General features: G+C 39.6%; 1 long non-coding RNA gene across 1 annotated transcript; it reads left to right on the plus strand.

Moving 5' to 3' along the window:
* Window positions 1–7,157: 7,157 nt before the first annotated feature.
* On the plus strand, window positions 7,158–13,816 carry LOC132539467 (uncharacterized). The gene is made up of 2 exons (XR_009550778.1): window positions 7,158–7,692; window positions 12,393–13,816. It is a non-coding gene; the product is annotated as an uncharacterized LOC132539467 (long non-coding RNA).
* Window positions 13,817–26,821: the final 13,005 nt, after the last annotated feature.

Here is a 26,821-nt window from a genome sequence, read left to right on the forward strand (position 1 = left end):
TAGTCCTTTATCTAACTATGACACCATCTCCCCAGACAATAATTTAGGTCACCTGCATATTAGATGTCAGGCTCAGGCAAAAACAAGTACGGTCATGGCATGGGCCCCTTGGAATATACCTAAAATAGATCTACTAGCTTTTTCCAAAACAGAGACCCCAAATCTTCATCTGCAATATCCTTGCCTTTAGGTTCATGATTAGTCAACAATTTGCTCTGCTTTATATCTTAACTCTTTTTCAGCCACCACATTCCAGATGCTACCATGATGCCAACCTGACTTCACTGGGCAGATGACCCCACCAATGTGTCCTGGAGCCCCACCTCCCCAGATCCCTACCCAACTAGGGAAACAGAGAGACAGGTTGGGAGTATGGATCAACCTGCCAAGGCCCATGTTCAGTGGGGAAGCAATTACAGAAGCCAGACCTTCCACCTTCTGCAACCCACAATGTCCCTGGGTCCATACTCCCAGAAGGATAAAGAATAGGAAAGCTATAAGAGAGGGAATTGGATCCAGAGTTCTGGTGGTGGGAATTGTAAAGGACCCTCTTGTCCTATGGTCTTGTCAATATTTCCATTTCATAAATAAAAATTTAAAAAATGGGATATGGAGATTGGGTGGTGGGAATTGTGTGGAGTTGTACCCCTCCTACCCTATGGTTTTGTTAATTTATCTGTTCTTAAATAAAAAATTTAATTAAAAAAAAAAAGAAAAATGGACAAGCAAAAAGAGAAGCTAAAAAAAAAAAATTCCCACCTTGTGGTCCAGGAGGTGGTACAATGGACAAAACATTGAACCCTTAACCATGTGGTCCCAAGTTCAATCCCTGGCAGCATAAGCATATGTACCAGAATGATGTCTGGCTCGCTCTCTCTCGCTCTCTCTCTCCTCCTTCTCTCTCTCTCCCTCTCCCTCTTCTCTCTCTCCTCTCTCTCTCTCTCCCTCTTCTCTCTCTCCTCTCTCTCTCTCTTTCTTCCTCCCTCCTCTTATCTTTCTCATTAATAAATAAATAATATCTTTAAAAAAAAGAATTCCCACCTTAATTGTGATCTTATTATTAACTCCATCCCTGATTCTCTCCTTACTCTTGAAATATCTGAAGCTCAATAGATATATTACAAGAAGTAAGAAGAAATTCCAGAAGAATTTAAAGACGGGTGCTGTCTTTGTTGATCTTACAGCAGCCTATGACACGGTCTGGCACCGTGGTCTCCCAGTCAAGATCTCAAGATGCCTGCCTCCATGGGTGGCCAACACTATATCGTTTCTTCTCCAAAACAGAAGATTCCGGGTACATCTGGGTGACAAGTCTAGCAGATGGAGACTTGTCTCAAGTGGCCTCCCCCAGGGCTCTGTTCTGGCTCCTACGCTATTTAATATTTACATCAATGGCCTCCCAGAAACTTCTTCAAGGAAGTTCATCTACGCCGATGACATCTGCTGTGCAACTCAGGCATCCAAGTTCGACATCCTCGAGGAAACACTCACGAAAGACATGTCTCTGATATCTGATTACTGTAAAAAATGGCGACTAATCCCTAGCACTGCAAAAACGGTATCATCTGTTTTCCATCTACACCATGCCTCGGCCTCGTGTGAGCTTAATGTGCAGCTTGGCACGAGAATCCGGCATGAAGCCCAGCCAGTCTATCTTGGCGTTACTCTCGATCGCACTCTGTCATTTCACGAACATCTCATAAAAACTGCAGCAAAGGTGGGCGCGAGGAATAACATCATTGCAAGACTGGCCAGCTCCTCATGGGGCGCGAGCGCTTGCACACTACAATCATCATCTCTGGCATTATGCTATTCCACTGCAGAATACTGTGCCCCAGTATGGTTCCGTAGCCCCCATGTCCACTTGGTCGATTCCAAATTATATTCCTCCATGAGGATAATTTCTGGAACCATCCGTTCCACCCCGGTTCCATGACTGCCAGTTCTTAGCAACATCGCCCCGCCAGATATTCGTCGGGATGCGGCATCATCTAAGTTCATTTCCCACGTCTACGCTCGACCGGACCTGCCAATATACGCGGATATCTTCGCCCACCCTGTCCAACGCTTGACGTCTCGTCACCCAATCTGGTCCCCTACGCCTACACTGAACTTCTCTGTTCCAGTCTCTTGGAAACAGAGTTGGCAGTCAGCTGAGGTAAAGAACAAACACCTTATCACAGACCCCTGCAAGCGTCAACCCGGCTTTGACCTAGCACGTTATGATTGGGCCCTCCTCAATCGCTATGGAACAGGCCATGGCCGGTGCGCCGCTATGTTCCACCGCTGGGGAGCCAGAGACGACCCGAACTGCCCCTGCAGCTACAGACAGACTATGACCCACATAGTCAACAACTGCCACCTCTCCAGATTCAAAGGAGGTCTCGAAACTTTACATCAGGCTCAACCTGATGCTGTTGACTGGCTACGGAAGAAGGGCAAACGCTAGAAGAAGAATTACAAGAAGTTACCAGAGGAGCGTCAATAATGATACCCCTCTTCCTCATATGCAAGAGATGGAAAAACTACTACTAAAAAGAAAAGTAGAAAAGAAGAAACCCAGGAAATTCTAAACCTACTTATGCTCTCCTTCCTTTATACTCTAGTACCAAATTATTTTTGGAAATGCCTTGCCTCAGATAATGTAGAAGCAAGTTTTGTAATGAATTATGAAAAGCATCATATAATATTGATAAACTTTTTAATGTAAGTAGTGTGAAAATGCATATTAATAAGCACTTTACTCTTTAATTTAAATATTCACTACCATAATACCAAAGCAAACTAACTAGCCAAAGGCAGCAAAACTCTTAGAAAATGGGAAAGAGGTGGGGGAGGAGGTAAATGGAGCATTATGATTGAGGGCACTAGCATTTGGATGGCAAGGGTTGGGGAACTTATACACATACAGAGGTGTGAAGATGTTATACTGAAATTTCACTGTATTTATTATAAACAAATGGGAGGCCTAGTGGTTGAGCGCACACATTTTCACGCCTAAGCACCAGGGATAATGCCCCTGCTCCCTATCTGCAGGGGGAACACAGGTCTGTGGGTGTCTATCTTTCTCCCTCTATCTCCCTTTCCCCTCTCAATTTCTCTCTGTCCTATCAAATGAAATAGAAAGAAAAAAAAAAAAAAAGGTATGTGTGTGGGGGAATGGCTATCCAGAGCAGTGGATTCCTCTTGTAGGCACTGAGCCCCAGCAATAGCACTGGTGGATATAAAAATAAACAAACAGGGTGGGGAGATAACATAATGGTTATGCAAAGAGCCTGTCTTGCCTGAGGCTCCAAAGTCCCAGGTTCAATCCCCTGCCTCCCCCCCACACACACACATACCAACTTAAACCAGAGCTGAGCGGTGCTCTGGTAAAAATAAATAAATTACAGAGTTCTGGTGGTGGGAATTGTGTGAAGTTGTACCCCTCTTATCCTATGGTTTAGTCAATGTTTCCTTTTTATAAATAAAAAATTTAAAAACCAATTAATTAATTCATTAAAATAAACAAAGAAATATAAAAAATTAAAAATAAACCAATGGTAAATCGAAAATATTTCTTAAAAATAAAAAAATTGGGAGTTGTGTTAAGGGCACAAAGTACAAAGCTCAAGGACCCGCACAAGGTCCTGGCTCCAGGCCCTGACTCCCCAACTGTGGGGGGGGGTGTCACTTTACAAGCAGTAAAGCAGATTTGCTGGTGTCTATTTTTCCCCCTCTCTATCTTCCCTTCCTTTCTCAATTTCTCTTTGTCCTATCCAATAATAATAATAATAATCGGGATCCAGAAGCAGTGGATTGGTAGTGCAGGCATTAAGTCCCAGCAATAACCCTGGAGGCAATAAATAAATAAATAAATAATATTCAGTTCTATTGCTTAAATACATACACATACAAACATGCACAGATAAGTAATTGGTAAGATGACTAACAGATGTTGGTGTTCTATATGTAAAAAAAAAAAAAAAAAGAGGTTCCAAACACCATTTTTGTATCTATAATTCTGAGAAGGGTTATTGAAATTACTATGGCTATTCTCCATACCAAAATCACTTGGTCTATACCATATGACCTAATATTGTGTTAGGTAATTTAAATGTCTTTTAACATTCTGGTGTATGTTTAATCCTGCAATAGATTCTGAGTATTTACAAGTGTAAAAGCCATCATGCAAGGTTCCACGGCATTGATATTCAACTCTGCTGCATGTTAAAATAATCTGAGGAGGTCTTGATAAAATACTAATGGCTAATTTACCTCAAAAGAGTAGAATAAAAGTTTCTGGGACTGAAACTTGAGGTACCCAAATGATCTTCATATAATCTAACTTCAGCCAGATGAAGAACTAGCTTGCAATTTCTCAAGGAGAGGTCCCTAAGGGGGGTAGTGGGGGTAGGGGACAGTGTTTGAGATGCCTTAGGCTGTCTGTGAGATCAAAACTCAACCCTTAACTTCAACAAAAACCATTACTAGGGGCCAGGCAGTGGTGCACCTAGTTAAGCACGTACATTACATACAGTGTGAAAGTCTCAGGTTCAAGCCCCTGGTCCCCACCTATGGGGGAAGGCTTCACAAGGGGTAAGGTAGGGCTGCAGGTGTCTCTCTGTATCTTTCTCTATCTCCCCCTCCCCTCTCAATTTCTGTCTCTATCCAATGTTAAATAAATAATTAACTTAAAAAAGAAAATATTAAAAAAAACATTACTGAATAGAAATTTAGCAATGATTATGAGCATTCTTGGTAAAGTTTATTGTTAAATTACGTATTTTATATTCATCTAGCTCAATACTGTGCTTTTAAGTCAGGATATTCTTTTTTTGTCAGTGAGTAAGAAACTGACAAAAAAATGTTCCTTATACCTTCAATTTTCAATTTTACTCAAAGAAGACAAATTATCATTTCCAAGCTCACTGTTCCCTGCTTATAGAAGTGATTTAGTGGAAAGGTTTCAAAGCACCGCCTTAATATAAAGAAGAAAATAACTTTTCTAACGCTTAATAACAAAGTGTGAGAAGCAAACCAAAAACAGGAGAAGTGGAAATGAAAGGTGAGGTGATTATTTCTTTGGCCCTTCGGAGACTGTCCTAGGTTGGTGTGCTTGCCAGAAGTGATATCCAGCTATTTATGTTAAGCAAGTCAGCTGCTTGAGGTCAAAGGAAGCAGGCTTGAGGAAGACCTCTTCATGTAGTTTATCAAGAAAGATAAAGACAAAAATAGAAAAGAGGAAATAATCCAAAAAAAGAAAACTGCAAAATATAGTTTGTAGGAGTCAGAGGGGAATCAAAAGCCATATCCAAATAATACTGATGAGATAAAGATGGCACAGGGGAGAGAGATCAGTAACTTGGCAATATTAGAAACTCAGTGCCGACAATGGCTCAGAGTAGTGCACCTAAAGATAGAGAAATGCAAATTAAAATATCTGCAAGAAATTATTCTTTGCTATTTGCTTGGCAAAGCATTATAAAAAACTGATTATATGCATTTTTATGAAGGCATCGGGGAAACAGATATTTCTTTCATTGTTATCAGAATGTAGACTAGCAGCTTTTTGGAGCATGCTATTCATTAAACATTAATGTGTGCAGTCTTCGATCAAGTAATCCCAAACAATCTTCTGTAAGAATCTCTCCTAGAGAAATAATCAAACATAAACACAAAGATGTCTTCACAAGAATATTCTTTGTGATTTGCGGCTTCGTTGGTATGTGACAAAGAAAGACTATACCTTAGAAACCTTTTACGTGACCATCAGTATGGACATGATAAATATTTATATTTGTTGTAGATGATAATAAAGAGAGTCAACAGAATATATGCTAGGCACCCAGCTGTATGAAATGCCTTGTCTAAGGGGCAATAAGTCACCTAATTGAGCACATATGCTATAATATGCAAGGAGGTCCCAAGTTCAAGCCCCCAGCTCACCACCTCAGGGGAAAAGCTTCATGGGTAGTAAATCAGTACTGCAAGTGTTTCTCTTTGTCTCTCCCTCTCTGTACCCCCTCCCTCTCAATTTTTGACTCAAATAAATAAGTAAATAAAATAGAAGGAAAGAAAGAGATATCTGCAGTACTGCTTCACTGCTCATGAAGCTTACCCTTCTACAGGCAGAAAACCAGGGCTTGAACCCAGATCTTTACACATTGTAGCATGCATGCTCAATCCGGTAGGATACTGCCTAGTCCCATCCTCTACTTCTCTCTCTCTCCTTCCCCTCTCAATTTCTTTCTGCCCTATCAAATAAAAGAGAAAAAAAAAGAAAAAAAATATGGCAACGTGGAGTGATGGATTCAATGTATAGGCACCAGACTCCAGAGTGTGTGTGAACTTAGATATGTAGAAACTTTTAAAATAATTTCTTGGGTAGGAACATGTAATGTGGGGAGAAGATGCTAAATATAATTACATTAAAAATAAATATGCCTATATGGGTAGAGATAGATCTTTTGTTTTTGTTTCCTCTTTTTTTTTTTTTATCAGATAGCACAGATAGAAATTGAGAGTGGAAGGGATGATAGAGAGGAAAAGACAAACAGAAATTGCAGACTTGCTTCACCAGTTGTGAAGCTTTCGCATTACAGATGAAGAGTGGAGCTTGAACCTGAATCCTTGTGCAGGGTAATCTGAGAAATATGGGATCATATACCATCTACTGTTCTAGATGCTAAACACACATCAGTGAACAAAATCACAGTCCTGCTGGAATTTATGTGTAGGGGCAAAAATAAACAATGCATCATAGTAATAAATACTCTAAGGGAAGAAAAGACAGATAAGGGAAATAGGTTATACTAGAGGTGGGTAGTAAAATCTTAAAGACTTTTGGGTAGAAAAGCCAAAGAAAATAAGAAGACCTGTGGATATGTGAAAGTAAAGCATTCCAGGTAGGTGGTCACTAAGAGCAAAAACTCAAGCATAAACTCGAAAAACAAGTTTAAAATCAGTGTAAAGGTCACGTGACAGAATGATATCAGCAAGGATGAGGATAGGAAGCGATAATCTCAAAGAGGTAGCAGGACTCAGTTTTTTCAAACAAAAACCTGACCTGAGGCTTATCGTTTGGAGGGTGTGATAGTACCTCCCTGGAATCGGCTATACGCTTAAACACTTTCTTGGATTTGACTGAGCCAAGATAGAATCTTGCTGATGAGGACTCTAACCTTACCCAGTGGAATCCTCCTGAACCCAAAGTATATGCCCCTGGTGAAATTTTCTGACATTTTCTGTACATGTGCTGTATAGTTATATGTAATCCCACACTGAGACTGGCTCTCCCACTTCTTCATAAATATGCATGAATTTCCTGAAAAACTAAATATTGTACAGGCTAGGATATCACCCTACCTGCTATAAAACCATAGTCCCACTGCCTCTCCTTTAAATCTTTCCTACAAGTTTTCCAACTCAATTTGTTTCTCAAGCAGTAAACCCTTTCTTTCTCATACAGTTGTTCCTGTGATTTCTGTGACAGCTACTAAAGGATTCTGACACAATGTTATGCTTGTGAGTTTGCTATTGTTCTTTGTGGTGGTTGCTGTTTTTTTGTTTGTTTGTTACCAGAACTTAATCACTCCAGAATAACTTTTTCAGAGACAGAGTGAAAGACACCGTAGCACCAAAGCTTCTGCCAATTCAGTGGACCCTACGCTTGAGCCTGGGTGGCAAGCATGAAGCAGGCACATTGTCCAGGTGAGCTTTCCTGCCAGACCAACAATATTCCTTTTTGAGGGCTTAAGTTCTGTTTAACATAGAAAAGTATACCAATACAGGCAATAAATGACGATGATATAAATTCAGATGGAAAGTAATTTAAAGGGTTTGGATTGTTAATAGTTTTGTAGAGCCAACTAGAGGATTAAAAGAAGGAAATAACCAAGAATAGGGAGGCAGGCAGAGGTGTGCCTGGTACGGTGCACACACCTCCATGTGAGAGGGCTCATGTTCAGTGGCCCCCAGTCCTCACCTGCAGGAGACAAGTTTCATGAGAGATGAAGCAGTGCTACAGGTCTTTCTTTTTCTTTTCTTTTCTTTTTTTTTTAAATTTTTTATTTATAAAAAGGGAACACTGACAAAACCATAGGATAAGATGGGTATGGGGATTGGGTGGTAGCGCAACAGGTTAAATGCAAGGACCTGCGTACGGATCCTGGTTAGAGCCCCTCCCCCACCTCCACCCTGGTTCCCCATCTGCAGGGGGGGGTCACTTCACAAGTGGTGAAGCACATCTGCAGGTGTCTGTCTTTCTCTCCCCCTCTCTTTCTTCCCCTCCTCTCTCCATTTCTCTCTGTCCTATTCGACAACAGCGACGTCAATAACAACAACAATAATAACCACAACAACGATTAAAAAAGGGGGGGCAAGAAAAGGGAAAAAGATAGTCCCCAGGAGCAGTGGATTCATGGTGCAAGCACCGAGCCCCAGCACTAAGCCTGGAGGCAAAAAAAAAAAAGAAAGAAAATAAAGTCTTAAAATAAAAAAAAAAAAAGAGGGTACAATTCCACACAATTCTCACCACCAGAACTCCATATCCCATCCCATCCCCTGATAGCTATCCTATTCTTTAACCCTCTGGGAATATAGGTCTCAGTCTCTCTCCCTCTCCCTCTCCCTCTCCCTCTTCCTGCATGCCTCCCTCCCTCTCTATTTCTCTTTGTGTCTGTAGTTTTTTCAATAAGGAAATAACAAATAATCAACCCAAAATTTGAACATGTACAATTTGAAGGACTGAGCTGTCATTTATTACGGTGAGGAAAGCTAGAGAAAAGGTATATTTGAAGAGAAATAGAAATTTGATTTTCTTTTTTTTAACTTTCTTTTTTTTTAAATATTTATTTTATTTATTTATTTATTCCCTTTTGTTGCCCTTGTTGTTTTATTGTTGCAGTTATTATTGTTGTTGTCGTCGTTGTTGGATAGGACAGAGAGAAACAGAGAGAGGAGGGGAAGACAGAGAGGCGGAGAGAAAGATAGACACCTGCAGACCTGCTTCACCGCCTGTGAAGTGACTCCCCTGCAGGTGGGGAGCCGGGGTTCGAACCGGGATCCTTATGCCCGTCCTTGTGCTTTGCGCCACCTGCGCTTAACCCGCTGCGCTACAGCCCGACTCCCAGAAATTTGATTTTTGACAAAGCAGACTAGACTTCCAGGTGGAACTATTAAATAGGCAGTTGACAGTATGACTCTGGAAACCATTACTGCTCATTACAAATATAATGTGAGTTTCACATGTAACTTGAAACTTCCTGGTAGTTACATTTCTTTAAAAAGTTAAGACATGGGAAGTCAGGCAGTAGTGCAGCAGGTTAAGAGCAGGTGGCACTAAGCGCAAAGACCGGCCTAAGGATCCCGGTTCGAGCCCCTGGCTCCCCACCTGCAGGGGAGTCGCTTCACAGGCGGTGAAGCAGGTCTGCAGGTGTCTGTCTTTCTCTCCCCCCTCTCTCTCTATTTCTCTCTGTCCTATCCAACAACGATGACATTAACAACAACAATAATAACTACAACAACAAAACAAGGGCAACAAAAGAGAATAAGTAAATAAAATATATATTTTTTAAAAGTTAAAACATCCTGGAAATGTCTCAGCTGGACTTGCATGCTTGAGGTTCTCAGATCAATTCCAGGTGCCTCATGTTCCAGAATGATGCTGCTCAGACCTCTCTTTTTCTCTTGCATACGAGTTGAATAAAAAAGAAATCTCTTAATAGGAAATTTGAGAAGTTAAAATTAACAGTGAAATTTATTTCAGTAGCATATTTATTAATATATGTCCAGAATATTATTTTAGCACTAATAAATACAATTATAAACCATATAGCTCAGGGCCAGAAAAGTAGATCACTTGAATAATGCATTACTCTGCCATGTGCATGACCCAGGCTCAAGTCACATCCCCACTACACTGAAGAAAGTGTGAATTCCATGGTTCCTTCTACTCTCTCTCTCTCTTTCTTTCTCTCTCTTTCTTTCTCTCTCTCTCTTTCTCTCTCTCTCTCCCCCTCCTTCCTGGCCTGTCTTTATCTGGAAAAATACATTATAATATATATATATATATATATATATATATATATTTGGATAGGGCAGGAAAAAACGTTGAGAGGGGAGGTGAGGGAGAGGGAGAGAGGCTGGGCGGTGGTGCACCTGGTTGAGCAGACATGTTACTATGCACAAGGATCCAGGTTCAAGCCCTCAGTCCCCACCTGCAGAAGGAAAGCTTTGTGAGCAGGGAGGGAAACAATGCTGCCGGTTTCTCTCTTCTTCTCTATCTCCCCTTCCCTTTCAATTTCTGTCTCTATCCAATAAATAAATAAAGTTGAGGAAGAGAGAGAGACAGAGACTGAGACAGAGACGGAAAGGGAAAGGTAGACACATGCAGACCTGCTTAACCACTTGTGAAGCAGGTGGGGAGCCGGGGGATCAAACCTGGGTCCTTGCCCAGACCCTTGTGCTTAGTACTATGTGCGCTTAGTCGGGTATGTCCCTACCTGTCCACTTAGTTTGACTTTTTTAACTCTTCAAAAATCATACACTCACACACACACACACACACACACATACACACACGACTTCATATTTAGAGCATCTTTATTCAGAATAGCTACATTTGAGATGTTCAATAGCCACAAGTAACTGATGAGTGACTTGTTGGAGATTATGGATTTTAAAAAATAGATGCCTTCAGAGAGAACCCTCTTGTAACTTCAGATCAAAACAACAACAACAACTTGTACAAAATATAGACAGGGAATACTATACTTTAACATGCTTTTCATAGAAGGCAAGAGCCTCAAACCGCAAACCTGAAATAAGCTCACAGGGAAAGTATACATCAGCTGCCAAGGGTGTGCTGAAGTAGGAAAGACTCAGTCATGTCATCAAAGACCCTGGATCTTTTCATGTTTTGACTCTGCCATTTCTCTGTTGCTTTTACCTCAAGGCTAGTAGCAAAATGGCAACAGTAGCACCAGATAGCATATGTCAATACAACAGTATTTGAAATAAAAGGGAAAAGAAAAAAGTTTCTCATCTTGTGGGTCGCTCTTAGTAGTGAGAAAACTTTGCTAAGAGATGCTTCCCATGTTAAGTGAGATAAACCAAAAATAGAAAAATAAATAACAGATGATTTCATTCATAGAAACAAGCGCAGAAAAGGAAAACACAAAGTAAACCATGGGCTGGGTTTGGTGTATTGTCCAAAGGAACCTTGGGAAGAAGGGAAAGGAGGGAACTGGGACTGAGGTGGGGGCTTTGGAGGCCTGTGCCTGATGGTTGAAAAGGACTTAAATTAGAGGTGGAATATTTTGCTGACACCTACCAGGATGAGATAAGATACTGAGTGCATGTGTTAAAAACTGTGTACTGTAAATCATTAAGCCTCCAATAAAATGCTAAAAAAGATTCTCTCAAAGTGATTCATTTCATATGCCATTAGCCAGAGTTAAAATGCTACTCCTTAACTAATGATTGCCAAAATGTGAATATGAGGAGTTCCAGTTCTGGGTAAGATGAATAGGCAATCTCCAGTCTGGTCTGCCTCTCCGGAATGTAGTAATAGAACCTGGATGATTTAGATAAAACAGATACTTGAGGACCCTTGAAACTGAGCAGCAGTGATCTGAGACAATACAGATGGAACTGGAGGTGATTATGCTGTCATAAAAAGAAAAAGAAATGATTTCACCCACATATGGGATATAAATAGTCAAAGCGAAAGAGCCAAGTGAAACCTCACATGCATAAACCCCAATCCCTTGTGAAGTCAACTGCTAGATGGGGAGGTGAGGTTGGGAGCAAAAGATGAAGGAGGTTCACTGGACTATAGTAGAGAGTTATTGGTTCCTTGCTAATCTAGGCATGGTATGGTAGCATATAGCTGAAGAAATGTAGCCTGTATTTCTAAAACCTCTATGATGGTTTGAATTAATATTGCCTCAAAAATTAGAGTATTTGAAAAACATGTCATGTAATTAAGACAACCTGAAATGGTTATGAGGGTACTTTTGGAGGGGAGGTGGTCCAATGGACTTTGGTGGAGGAATAAGGATGAGGAATAATGCATTTTGAGGATATGAAAAATTGTACTTCTGACACACTTAAATGCTTATAAACCAAGGTTGCCTCAGAAAATAAATAAAAAACTATTGCTAAATTTAAAGCATCTAGCAAGTATTTGCTGATTAAAACTATTAATATCTTATGATCTTTTGGAATCAGGAACCATGTTTTTTGATTTTGGTTTGGCTTTTGGTTTTGGTTTTGCATGAGGTTTGACCCTTAGCATGTGTCCAATACATATTTACTTAATAAACTAAGGATGAGCATAGCAGTAGTTTGATTAAGGAATCAATGAACCCTTGAAACAACATTTGATTTTTCCCTTCTTTTGTCCCCAGCATCTCACTCTCTAGTTTCAAACAAGCCTACATCTCGATGTGACTAGAAAGATCACAAGAAGCTCAGCTTCAAGTTCAAGGATGAGAAAAGTCTATAGACAGATATTTATGGCAGCAGGAGCTCTCAGCACCAAAAATTCCAAAGAAGAGGAACTTCTCCCTCTATACAGAGGACTTTGATTGTAAGACAGTGACAAGAACCTTTGTTGTTTTATTCATGACCTCCTTTTTGATGAAAACATAGTTACAGAAAGACATTTGAAAAGTTGGTACAATTTTCAGTTTTTCCCAGAAGCTGAGTACAGCTGTAGAAATTCTGTGGCAAAGCAGGGTAAATGAAGCCTAGCTCTCCAATCAGAGGACCACAGAAGAAAGGGAACATGAAACATGGAACAGGGAACCATGAAATATCAAGGAGACTGTGGAATAGGAGGAAATTAGGAAAGCAATTCCATATGGTTATTTTTATAAATGCCCGGGTTCATTCTGGGACTGGACATTCATGCATCAGGCTTTAATTGACACATCAAAGATCATAATATTCAAATGAGACCCAGAACCCTAGCCAGGTCCCATATTAGTCAATGGATGTGGCACAAATTTTCATAGCAAGCAAAAGAAAGGACTTGAGAAAAACTGACTTTCAAGCTATAATTCACATAAAGCTGACTGGAACTAATGACCTGAACCATTAGGCCATTTAGTTGTTAATCAAAAAACAAATCAGGGGTCAGGCAATAGCGCAGCAGGTTAAGTGCACGTGGCACAAAGCACAAGGACCAGCGTAAGGATCCTGGTTCGAGCCCCCAGCTCCCCACTGCAAGGGAGTCACTTCACAGGTGGTGAAACAGGTCTGCAGGTGTCTATCTTTCTCTCCCTCTTTCTATCTTCCCCTCCTCTCTCCATTTCTTTCTGTCCTATCCAACAAGGAAGAACATCAACAGCAACAATAATAACCACAACAAGGCTACAACAACAAGGGCAACAAAAGAGGAAAAAATAAATGGCCTCCAGGAGCAGTGGATTCATGGTGCAGGCACCGAGCCCCAGCAATAACCCTGGAGGCAATAAATAAATAAATAAAAGTTAAAAAAGCAACAAATCAGTGATGTTCGTGAGATTTAAACAGGGCCCAAAGTCTTATAACTGACTTTCAAAATGTCTGTTACAATCCAAAATTACTCAACAAAGACCAAACAAATCCCAACCCTCATGGGAACAGATTGTCAAACATGCCAATATTGAGGTGACATTTTTAAAATTGATATGACAAAGACATTACATTAGGGGCCACAAGGAGTGAGTAAGAGTGGATTCTGTTCAAATGAATGAATAAAAAGTTTCACCAAAGAAATTGAAAGAACAATTTTGAAACAAGGTGTCAAATGTAAAGCTTGTAAGAACAAAAATAATTTTTTAGCAAATTTCTGTGTTTCAATACTTACTGGAATATGCTGAAAAATCATGGAATGTCTGGCTATATTAGATATGCTACAAAAAAAAAGCTTTATTGGTTATATTCTCTACCAGTATCATTTGGGAGGTCACTATTTGCTCTAGACATCAATGGGAAATTAGTACACCTAATTCCATCTATGTCTAGAGCAAATAGTGACCTGCCAAATGATACTGGTAGAGAATCTAACAAAAATAAATCAGTGTCAACCTTCCCCATATTTGGGAGCACTCTCTTCCCTAATCCAGCTTTCTGGTCCTTCTGCCAGCCATGACATCATCTCCCCAGACAATAACTTGGATCCACCTGCATATCAGATTTCAGGCCCAGGCAAACAAACAAACAAACAAACAAAAAACATTAGTATAGCCACAGGCCCTTTGGAATGAAACTAAAATACGCCTACTAGCTATCTACAAAATGGAGGACCCCTCCCCCAGCTCTTCATCTGCAATATTCCAGCCTTTAGGTCCATGATTGTTCAACAATTTGTCTGGCTTTGTATGTTAACTCTATTTTCAACCACCAGGTTCCAGATGCTAGCATGATGCCGACCAGACTACCCTGGACAGACAACCCCACTAATACGTCCTGGAGCTCTGCTTCCCCATAGTCCTTCCCCACTAGAGAAAGACAGGCTGTTGTCTTTGGTTCTTCTGCTAGGTTTCCAAGTAGCTCTAGGTCTTGATTAAAGAATTTATGATATTTTCTTTAGGCACTTCAAATAGGATTTCAGGTTTATTAGGTGTAAGTCTAATCACCAAGGACTATTGAGCACTTTAAGTTCTAGAGTTGCCCCGTGCTTATGGATACATGTACTCCTGTACCCAGTACCCTAAACCCTAGCCTATATCTAGTGTTTGTAACTTTGGATGTGCCATCTAACATGCAAGTAGGAAGTGCCATCTAACATTGGAAGTAGGGACTCCATATGTTAGGAAAGATCTCACCAGGTTTGAGGATTGCAAGGTTGACATCTCTGGCTCAGTATCTCTAGCTATAGTCTGAAGTACAAATTCAGTAGCAGTATATTGTGGGGTGGTAGTACTAGTAGTGTTTATCTGGTTGAAGTCAATAGAGGTAATATGATGGAAAGGAATCAGAGTGAAGAAATACCAAGAAAGGCCCAAAGACAAAAGATCCCAAAGCTTAATTGTGGTTAGGTGCAACAAATGACACTCAAAGCTAAAACAGCTGGGAGAAAGTCTAAGGCTGTCAGGTAAAAAGAGGACTATAAAAGTTGGATAAAGGCAAGAGGCTAGCTCACTTAATAATGACCTTTTTGGTCAATATCATACCACTTCACCATCTGGAGCCCTAGTCAGGGAATCCTTGCATTTCAACATAAATACGATGGTTCTAGACTTCAAATGAATCCCTCTCTCCACCATCACTGGTCACTTCCATCAGGAACGTCATTATAAGCCCTGCTACCAGCCTTCCCAGGACCTTGACCTCACCATAAATCTGGTGGTGAGAATGGTATGAAATTATATACCCTTGTTGAAATGTAAGCTTGTAAATCAATATTAAATCACTAAAAAAAAAAAAAGTGGGAGAAAAACCCACTAGACTTGCATATCAGAAACCCGAGAATCCCACATCCAATCTTTTTTTTTTTTAATTATCTTTATTTGTTTGTTGGATGGAGACAGTCATAAATCAAGAGGGAAAGGAGTGATTGAGAGACACCTGCAGCCCTGCTTCACCACTGGCAAAGCTTCCCCTCCCACCACCGCCACCTGCAGGTGGGGACTGAAGGACTGAACCCGGGTCCTTGTGCATTGTAACATGTGCACTCAACCAGGTGTTCCACCACCCAGCCCCCCACATTCAATCTTTAGCACCACCATACCACCATATGTTAGAGCTGAGCAGTGCTCTGGTTTCTTTCACACCAAATAAAAATATAATACAATAAAATAAAATAAAAAGATTTTAGGTTTGTAGAGATAACTCACTGGGTAGGGCATGGCAACTACCATGAGCATGGCCAAGGTCTGAGTCCCAGCACTACATGTGCGAGGGAGTGTCACAGCAGCACCAAGAAAAGTTCCGGTAATGCAGTGAATCCTTACCCCTCTGCTCCCCTCACCTCAGTGCCATCTATCACTCTATCTATCTATCTATCTATCTATCTATCTAGCTATCTAGCTATCTAGCTATCTAGCTATCTAGCTATCACTCTATCTATCTATCTCATTCCTTCTCTCCCTATATGTGAATGATAAAAGAAAACTTGGGGCCAAGGTGGTGGTACACCCAGTATAGTGTACATGTTACCATGTGCAAGGATCTGAGTTCAAGCCCCCAAGGCCACGTGAAAGAGGGAAGCTTTACAAGCATTGAAGTAGTACGACTGTTGCCTCTCCACTCTACTTCTCTTGCTCCTTCTCTATCTCTCTCTGGCTCTCATCTCTATCAAAAACAATGGCAGGGCTGGGCAGTGGCACACCTGATTGAGTACACATGTTACCATGCACAAGGTCCCGGGCTCAACCTCCTGGTCCCCTGTCTGCAAGGGGGACACTTCATAAGTGGTGAAACAGTGCTACAGGTGTCTCTCTGCATCTTTCCCTACTCCCCTCTCAATCTCTCTCTGTCTCTATCCAAATAAGTAAATACATAAATAAAATATTTTTTTAAAAAAGGCTACCACCAACAGTAGAGTCATGCAGACACTAGGCCCAGTGATAATCCTAGTGGCAAAATAAAATTTTTAATAAATTAAATTTGAAAGTTAGTAAATATAATTACAAAAATGTTTCAAATATAGTCAAATTGGGTGTGTGTGAAGCCTCAGCGTCACAAAAAATAAATATAAATGAATACAATTTTAAAATAATAGAATTTAATACAAAACAAGTAGACTGGATTAAACAAATGACTGCGTGTATAGGAGAGGTGGGGGTGAGGATGAAAGGAAGTCAACCAAACAGGAATCCTTTTAGGAAAAAGACTGGGTGTCTCACATACAACCAACAGTAGTCAGAGTAGACATTTAATAAAGAACCAATGCTTGTAGGCATTTGTGTCACAAAAGAGAGTGACTCAGATCTGTCAACAATTGTGGGGACAGAAACATTCTAGGTTGACCCAAGACTTGTGAAAATAATGGGATAAAAGTTAAATTTCTTTGTTGGTATTTGGAGCAGAAACAAGGAAGCAAGAAGCCCTCTGCTAAGGGCAGATGGTAGAAGGTTAACAGATGACAGTGGGAACATGGAACCATCTAGCTGTTATTATGCATCCATTTTATGTCAAGATAAACTTAAATAAAGGAAAATGGTAAGTTACAAAAATATTGTACAATAAAATTCCATTTAGGTTAATTAAAAACTTCTATGTGTATATGTATGATTATGTAAGTGTGTGTACAAACATAATGTAGGAAGTGTTAGCGAGCAAAAATCAAACCACCATCCACTGCAAGGAAGCAAAAGATGTTACAAATTCAAATCCTGGCCGAGAGTTGACTGACAGCAGTCCACCAGCTTGACCCTGAACAAGGCTCAAACCACACAATTTATAGGATTCTAGAGTACATTCTGGGTGGAGAATATGCAAAACTAGAATTCTATCACACACTCAATAGCATTTTATAGAAAACGCAGGATCCAGTCATTTCAGACATTGCAACACCCTAAGCAGACTATAAGAATTGTCTAATTTCAAGCCTTTATGCAAAATAGGGTCACCACACTTTCTCATTGTCAGCCAAGACCACCTGGCTATCAGCTCCCTCGACCTTGAGCAAGTGGTTGGGTTTCAAGGACTTGGTTAGGCTAGCTATTCTCTTTCTTACATCTTGGTGTGTGGGTTTTGTTTTTCTAGGGGAAAGGGTAAGGAATTTTCCATCTCACACTATAAGCAGAAAAGCAACTATACTTAAAACTCATACTTAAAATTATACTTAAAGCAATTCTAAAGCTACTGCTTCTAACAGGAAGAACGTACACGGAATAGTTTTCATTTTCTTTTCTCCTGTGTATATTTACTTTTAAATACTCTGCAGTGCACCCTTACTACTTTGAAAAATAAGAGAAATATTAAAATATTTTAAAAAGAGAATTCTAATTAAAGGGGTCATGTGTTGATGTGCCCAACAGAACACACATTATCTTGTGTAAAGACCTAGGTTCAAGCACATGGTCCCCACCTTCAGGGGGAAACATCACAAGCAGTGAAGCAGTGCTACAGGTGGCTCTCTTTCTCTCTCCATCTCTATCCCCCTTCCCCTCTCAATTTGTCTCTATCAACAACAACAAAAAGCTTAAAAAAAAAGTGGCCACTGGGAGCAGTGGACTCTTATGCAGGCACCAAGCCCCAACCCTGGGGGCAAAAAAAAAAGTTTACAATTAAATACACCCAAGAGGTACAAGAACTTTTGGAGAACAAGCTATATACAAACGTAACTTCCATGTTAAAAAAAGAAAATCAGCTGAAAATGATAGTAAGTTTCTACTCTACTCCTGATTACTGAAAGAACAGATTTGATATAAGAAACAGCACTTGGATCCCAGATTAGCAGTAAGAAGAGACAAACCTCATTTTCATTTTCTAGATAGGTACTGTATGAAATGATGGCTGTTATTCTTCAGACTTCATTAAACTGTTCAACTCTTTTTTTCTTCTAATCTTTTTCTGATGATACTATCTTGATTTTTATTTAGGGAATCTCTTGGCTAGTTTGCAGAGTTCCCAAACTTACCTAATAATCATATTTTCCTCTAAAACCTGGCCTGCCTAGAATCTTCCTCATCCCAAGAAAAACCAACTGCAGACTTCTACTACTTAGGACAAACAACTTACAATCAACCTTGACTCCTCTCTCTCTTTCTCTCTCTGCCCCTCTCTCTCTCATACACACACACACACACACACACACACACACACACACACACACTCTACCTCTCTACCTTCAAGTCCTTAAGCAATACTATTAGTTTTATCTTTATTTTAATTTTTATCTTTATTTCTTACTGGATATAGAGACAGAGAAATTGAGAGGGGAGGGAGGGAATAGTGAGGGAAAGAGATAGAGAGATACCTGTAGCCCTGCTTTGCCACTTATGAAGCTTTCCCCCTGCAGGTGGGCACCAAGGACTTGAACCCAGGTCCTTGCGCACTATAATGTGTACGCTTAGTGAAGTTCACCACCTCCTGGCCCCCCTCTTTATTTTATTTTTTTTATGTAGTGTAAAAGAACTTAGGTCCTTATCCATGTGCTTTTCCACTGAGTCACCTCACCAGCCCAATTACTTTATTTTTAGAATGAAGCAGAGAAGTATTAAAGAGAGAGATAACAGTATCACTCCACCATCCATGGAGTTCCTGTTACTCTTATGTGGCACCAGGATCCAACCCAGATCCTCATAAAAGTTATGCTCTGTCACTGAGCCACCTCCCAGCTCCAAGATCTTACCTTTAAAATACATTGGGGATCATCATTTTCTCACTACTGCTGGTACATGTACTACACCCAGATATTTACTATATTTCCCCCCATCGGGCTATTATAGTGACCTCTAAGTAAAATCCCTTAGTTCTATTCTTGGCTACCACATTCTGCTTTCCTTTCAGAAGTCAAGCAATCTGAGAGATGGGCCAATGGCTAGAGCTCTGGACTTACAAACATGCCATCCCAAGTTCAGTTCTTGATACCTCATGTGGCAGAATGGTCTAGTTCTCTGTTTCATAAATAAATAAATCCTAGAACATATACACACAAGTCAGGTCATGCCACTCCTGTGATGAAACCCTGTAATTAGCACATGGCACAACGTGTAAAGATTGACATAAGGATCCTGGTTCAAGCCACTGTCTCTCCACCTACAAGGGAGTCAATTCACAAATGGTGAAGCAGGTCTTCAGGTGTCTATCTTTCTCTCCTCGTTCTGTTTTCCCCAACTTTCTCTGTCCTATGCAACAACAAAAGCAATAACAACAACAGCAACAACAAAATAGAAAAAGTGGCTTCCAGGAGCAGTGAATTCATAGTGCGGCCACTGAGCCCCAGTGATAACCCTGGAGGCAAAAAAAAAGAAAGAGAGTGAGAAAGAAAGAAAGAAAGGAAGTAAGGAAGGAAGGAAGGAAGGAAGGAAGAAAAAAAGAAAGAAAGAAAGAAAGAAAGAAAGAAAGAAAGAAAGAAAGAAAGAAAGAAAGAGAGAAAGAAAGAAAGAAACCTATGACTCTCGGGGCCAGCAGTGACACATCTGGTTGAGTGCACATGAGGACAGGTTCGAGCCCCTGGTCTTCACCTGCACGGAAAAAACTTCATGAGTAGTGAAGCAGTGTTGCAAGTGTCTCTGTATCTCTTCCTCTCTATCACCCCCTTCCCTCTCAATTTCTGGCTGTCTCTGTCCAATAAATAAATAAATAAAGACAATTTAAAAAAAGAAAGAAAAAGAGAAACAAATATACATTATTTAAAAAAATAAAAAAGCCTGACTCTCCATCCAGAGTAAATTCCAAGATCCCTAATGAAATGACTTTTTCTTCTCTTCCTCCTGTTCCTTCCCAGTCTACCTGATTCTAACCACAATGGTCTCCTTGCTGGATTCTGAACTGCTTCAGGCCCTATGTACTCACTCTTTCCACACCTTGAATTCTCTGCTTTCAGATCCCCACATAACTAGGATGATCAGGTGTCCTGGTTTGCCAGAATCCCCATTTATGCCTGTTACTTCTAGCATAACAGGCACAATCTTAAAATTATTCCCTCAATTTTTTTTTCTTTTGGCTCCAGGGTTATCACTGGGACTCAGTGCCTGCATTACGAATCCACTACTCATGGAGGCCATTTCTTCCATTTTTTGTTTTTGCTGCTGTTGTTGTTGGACAAGAATGAGAGAAACTGAGAGTAGAGGAAGATAGAGAGGGGGAGAGAAAGACATCTGCAGCCCTGTTCCATCGATTGTGAAGAGAGACCCCCGTGCAGGTGAGAATCTGGAGGGCTCGAACCTGGATCCTTGTGCTGGTCCCTGAGCTTCATACTATGTGCGCTTAACCTGGTGCACCCTTGCTCACTCCCTTTCCTTTGAGTTAATTATGTAGCTGCCCTACTCATTGCTCATACCCTTATCTCTTTCAAATCTTCTCAGTCTCACCTACTCATTGTGAACTTGCTGACACCTGGTTTTATTTCTATTTGTTATTTTAGTGAAGCATCATTGTATTCTAACATTATATGTTTCAGGTATGCATCCCTAAAATAATCAACTTAGGTTTCCCTTTTGTCCTGATTTAAACCCCACAACCCCTCTCCCAACCTTTCTCTTTCCTTTCTGGTAATGACTGAAAAATTACTCTTTAAGTTCACCGTATATATAGTTCACATGTAAATGAAATCAGATGACGTTTGTCTTCCTTTTCCTTTTTTTCTTTTCTTTGGATTAGAATCCCATTCAGCTCTGACTATTGGTGGTGGCAGGGATCTGACTGTGACCCATCTCAGTCATGTCCAGTGTGCTATCACTGCCCTCTCTCACCATGGTGTTCTTCTCAAGTCTGTCACATTTCATTTAGTATAATACTCTCCAGGACTGTGTTGTAAAAAATGGCAAGATTGCATCTTTCCTTACAGCTGAATGGTATTCCACTATATATTCTATTTTTTAGCTATTTATAGGCTGATGGGCCCTTAGATTGTTTCCAGTTCTTGCCCATTGTAAACAATGCTGCAGTAAGCATGGAAGTCCTCATAGCTCTCTGTTATCACTTTGTTAATATTTCAGGTAAATACTCCGAAGTAGAATAACTATATTAAATGGAATTTCTATTTTTCTTTTGATTTTGAGGATTCCTCATATTTCTTTCCATAATGCTGTACCCATTTATATTCCCACTAAGACTATATGAAGTCTCTCCAACAATTGCTGTTTTATATCTTTTGAATAACAGTCATGCTTACACATATGCAATAATATCTATGTTGTTTTGATTTGCATTTCACTAACAAAAGGTGATGAACAGCTTTCCCTATGCTTCTTGGCCATCTGTATATCTTCTTTGGAGAAGTATTTAAGCCTTCTACCTTTTGATTTTTTTTTTTTAACCAGACTGTTAGTTTTCTTATTCTTGAATTTTATAATTTATATATTTTCGGTATTAAACCTTTTCCAAGTATAGGTATTCTCTCCCATTCAGTAAGATAGCTTTATAGCTTTTTGTTTTGTTTTGTTTGTGTTTTTTGTTTTGTTTTGTTTTGTTTTTTGCCTCCAGGGTTATCGCTGGGGCTCGGTACCTGCACTAAGAATCCGCTGCTCCTGGAGGCCATTTTTCCCATTTTGTTGCCTTTGTTGTTGTTATTGTTGTTACTGCTACTGTCGTTGTTGGCTAGGACAAAGAGAAATCGAAAGGGTAGGTGAAGATAGAGAGGGAGAGAGAAAGATAGACACCTGAAGACCTGCTTCATGACTTGTGAAGCGACCCCCCCTGCAAGGTGTTAAGCCGGGGGCTTGAACAGACATCCTTTCTTTTGTATATTTTATGGTTTCAAGTCTTACAGAAAAGTCTACAGTCCACTTCAAATAAATTTTTGGTAATATGTTCACTTAACCGGATATGCTACAACCTAGCCCTAGAATAAATTTTTGTATATGGTGTTAGGCTATGAGCTTCATTCTTCTGCATGTGGCTTACCTGTTTGGTAAACACCATTCACTTACTGAAGAGACTTTTCTTGCTTGAGTATCTTCTCCTGACTCCTTTGTTTATATAAATCACTCTTCTATATGTGTGTAGTAATATTTCTGGGCTCTCAATTCAGTTTTATTTATCTACATGTCTGCTTTTATGCTAATACATACCATGCTGCTTTAGTCACTATTTTTTGGAGTTAGGGAGTGACATATTACTATTTTTGTTCATTCTTGGAAGAACTTTTGCTCTTTGAGGTTTTTTGTTTGTTTGTTTTTTGTGATTCCAAATAGGTGTTAAGATTTTTTTTTGTTCTGTGAATAATGCAGTTGGAATGCTGATTGGTATTACACTGAAAATGTATATTGCTTTAGGTGATACAGCCACATTAATGATGCAAGCTGACAGTGGAAGTTCTTTATGTCCTGGATCCCAGTTACAGTTAAAAAGAAAAAAAAGGATTCTGCTGTGACCAGGAAGGTAGTTCATCCATTGAAGGCAGGACTTGCATGCATAAGGTTTCGGTTCTATCCTTCTGCATATACTGAAATGAAGGTTGGCTTGCTCTCTCTCATTAAAATAAACAAACACAACTTAAAAAAAATACTAGGAAAAGATTAACTTCTACACTTGAATCACATCCATTATGAAAAGAGAAGAAATGGGATGTGTGTGTGTGGGGGGGGGGGAGAATAAAACAGCTTAATGTTTATGCAAAAAGCTTTCACTCCTGAGACTTCAAAATCCCAGGGTCAGTCCTTCACACATCCATAAACCAGAGTTGAGCAGTACTCTAGCAAAAAAGAAGAACAGGAAGAAGAGGAGAAAGAGGAAGAGAAAGGGGGGAGAAGGAGAAGAGTAGAAAGTGGAGCCCATCTTCAGGAGGGAAGCAATTAAAGAAGCCAGACCTTCCACCTTCTGACCCCATAATGATCCTGGGTCCATACTCCCAGAGGGATAAAGAATAGGAAAGCCATCAAGGGAGGGGATTGGATACAGAATTCTGGTGGTGGGAATTATGTGGAATTGTATTGCTCTTATCCAATGGTCTTGTCAATACTTACATTTTATAAATTAAAAAAGGGGATGGAGAGGGACGGGGGAGGAAGAAAGAGAGAGAGGTAGAAGGATCAGAAGAAAGGACAGGAGGGGAGTGGGGAAGGGTGCTGCCCTAGGCCTCAAAAACTCTTTTATATGAATAGAAATGGGGTAAGAGAACTTCCTCAAAAGAAACCAAATCCTTTTTCCAAATGAAATGAGAAGTACTTAGATAAAAAAAGTGAAAATTCACTTCAGTACCATTTTATACTTTTTAGATGCAGCACAATGTTACAATGTTACATATAACATGCTCTGAAGATTAATAAACATCTCTGTGTTGTTCACTCCTATATACATACAGTTTCTCTATATGTTGGATCTCTGATTCAGCACTTTGATAAGCTCTCTGCAATTTTATCATCCAGTAGTCAATTTACTTTGCTTTGATAAAACACATTACCAAAATACTGTATGTCTCATAGTCAGATATTCTCTCTTTTCACTGTGTTAAATAATGATAAACATTCTCAATTTCTCTATGGTGAATGTTACAATATGACAGCTGTATTTGTTTTTTATGATGTAAAGTGAATGATAATATCTTACAAACTGATTTATTTCCTTCTTTTCTATCCACAATGATCTTACCGGATATGGAGGCACCAGCTGCTCTAACCCTAGTGAATAACTCTCTCCCATGAACCAGCAATTTTACTTAAAAGATGAAAGACAAAAAATAAAGGAACATTTCTCAGGGCCACCTAAGCCAAATAAACAAACAACCCCCAAATCCCACAGAAGTTATGATAACACTGCAAGATTGCTTTTGTTAAAGTTCAGAAATTCCCAGAGAAATGGCAAACTCAATTAAAGCATGAATTCTCATAATTGGAGTTGTCGTTGTTATTATCATGATAGCAACACAGAAATGCTTCAACCACATTCCCAATTAAATTTGCTGTAAAATCTGTGCAAAGTAAATACTATAAATTGACCTAAAATATTTATGGGTGATATGTAACAAACTATTTTTTTCACTTTGCTATATTTTCACTTAAAAGAAATCTAAAAGATTTTTTTTATCTTTTAGAAAATTGTGCATGCAGGGACTGAAGCAGTGATTTATGCTGTGACATAGTATGTTTTTGACACAAAAAGTACTTGTCAAAAATTCAAGATACAAAAGCAATTATTCTAAGTGTCTTAAGGGGAGCAAGAAAAACTTAGCTTTCATCAATCAATAATCCACCTGACACATATAATGATTGAAAGCTGACAGCTACAAGATGTGATTTAGATGCTTCACATTCCTGAAAATGAAAAAAATAAATATCAATTTTGTATTTTATAGTAATTCTGCTGTGATATAATTGAACTTCAACTCATTGCAGCAAGTGTTAGGATAATTGTATTGGTAATTGGTGAGTCACATCATGAATAACATCTTTAACTGAAGACTTGCTTTCCTACTACAGCTACATCCCTGCTTCAAAATTGAGTTCGACTTAACAGTAGAGAAGAATAGATTTAATCTTTCATCCTCCACCTGTCTTTTATGATTAATTTTATTTTAAAAAATAAATGAAGAGCAAAAGAAAAGGAAAGCCATGTGGTTAAGTAATGAAATAGAGTTTTGTTAATTAATTAATTAATTAATTAAAGACAAAACCATAGGATAAGAGGGTACAACTTCCCACAATTCCCACCACCAGAACTCTGTATCCCATCCCCTCCCTTGATAGCTTTCCTATTCTTTAACCCTCTGGGACTATGGACCCAAGACCATTATGGGATGCAGAAGGTTAAAGGTCTGGCTTCTGTAATTGCTTCCCTGCTGACCATGGGCGTTGACAGGTTGATCCATACTCCCAGCCTGCCTCTCTCTTTCCCTAGCAAGTTGGTTGGAGCTCTGGGGAAGCGGAGCTCCAGGACACATATATGATAGAAAGTTTTTACTGTTCATGGTTCCCCAAAACAGTGACAATTCATTTGGGAAGATCTGACTTTTCAGAAACCCCGAAGAACACCCATACCATCATAAAACCAAAGAGAAGTCTCTAGTCTAAATGTGTCCACGAAAACCATGCCACCAACAAATATTTTCCTCAAACAACTGGCGCTCTGCTCTGGAACTTCAAGCTTCCCATTTGCACATATTGGCAGATGCATTTGGGGGCAATCCCTGAACTTTGCCTTTTCAGCATCTCTTTCAGGAAAAAAATATACATAGGAAGCCATTAAAGATGGCTTTCTACTCCTCCATGAGCACTCTGCCCACCCAGTCTCCCAAGTCAACACTTTATCATTCCCTTTATCATAAAGCTGTGGTTTAATACGAAAATTTTATCTTCGTTCTAGAAATAGGCTACATGTATCCATGCACTGTGAAGCACAAGCTCCAACACCATCCTCTGTTACACACTCACTTGAACTCCTCTGCCCTTTCAAAAGCCATCCTTGACAAACACTAACTAGATGCTCTGTCCAAATTCATGTATCCTTTTCTGAATTTCTACATCTATTTCATTCCCCAGTCTTTCTTAGAATAAGGAACGACTAAGTTAACTAATCCAGTTAAGCAGAAAAGGAATGATTGTGACTTGCAGATTTGGTCTGTAATAAGATTTCATGCCCAATTCACAAAGCTACCATGTTTTCCAGCTGAATGATTTCTATGACTGTAGGGAAGATAAGAGGCATGAAACATTAGGATCTAGGTGAATCCACATCTGAACATAAGGAGAATAGTCCTAATGAAATAAGAAATAAACTGTTACTATGTTAAACAATTGGTATTTAAAAATTTAACTAATTTAGGTAGAGTAACATTAACTAATACATGTCACTGCTCCTAAATTGAGTAGAAGTGATAATTTAGATTATTATTCAGGAAACTCTATGTACTCCTTGCCACTATGGAAAATTGTATTCCCTGTCTTACTAATAAGTTGTACACTGCCCCAACCTGCTTTAACCAGTGTTACACAATGGTAAAAGTGATGTGAACAGAGACCTTAAATATGCATGTACAATCTGAGCCTGATTGGAGCACTCTGCTAACCTAAAAAGAGAATGCCCTAGGTAACTGGTCCTCTTCAACCTAAGCCTCTCAAAGAAACACAAAGGTACCTGCTGAGCTGCACCCATCCCATAGCCTAGAGCAAAGCCATAGGACAAACACTAAGAAGCACATCCCAGGAGGAGAACACTTCACAGATCAGTCAGATCATGGCTAACCAGAAGACCTGTAAGCCAGATACGTAAATATACTTATTATAAGCCACCACATTCA

Source organism: Erinaceus europaeus, chromosome 7 (genome assembly GCF_950295315.1).
Source record: "Erinaceus europaeus chromosome 7, mEriEur2.1, whole genome shotgun sequence".
Lineage (NCBI taxonomy): Eukaryota > Metazoa > Chordata > Mammalia > Eulipotyphla > Erinaceidae > Erinaceus > Erinaceus europaeus.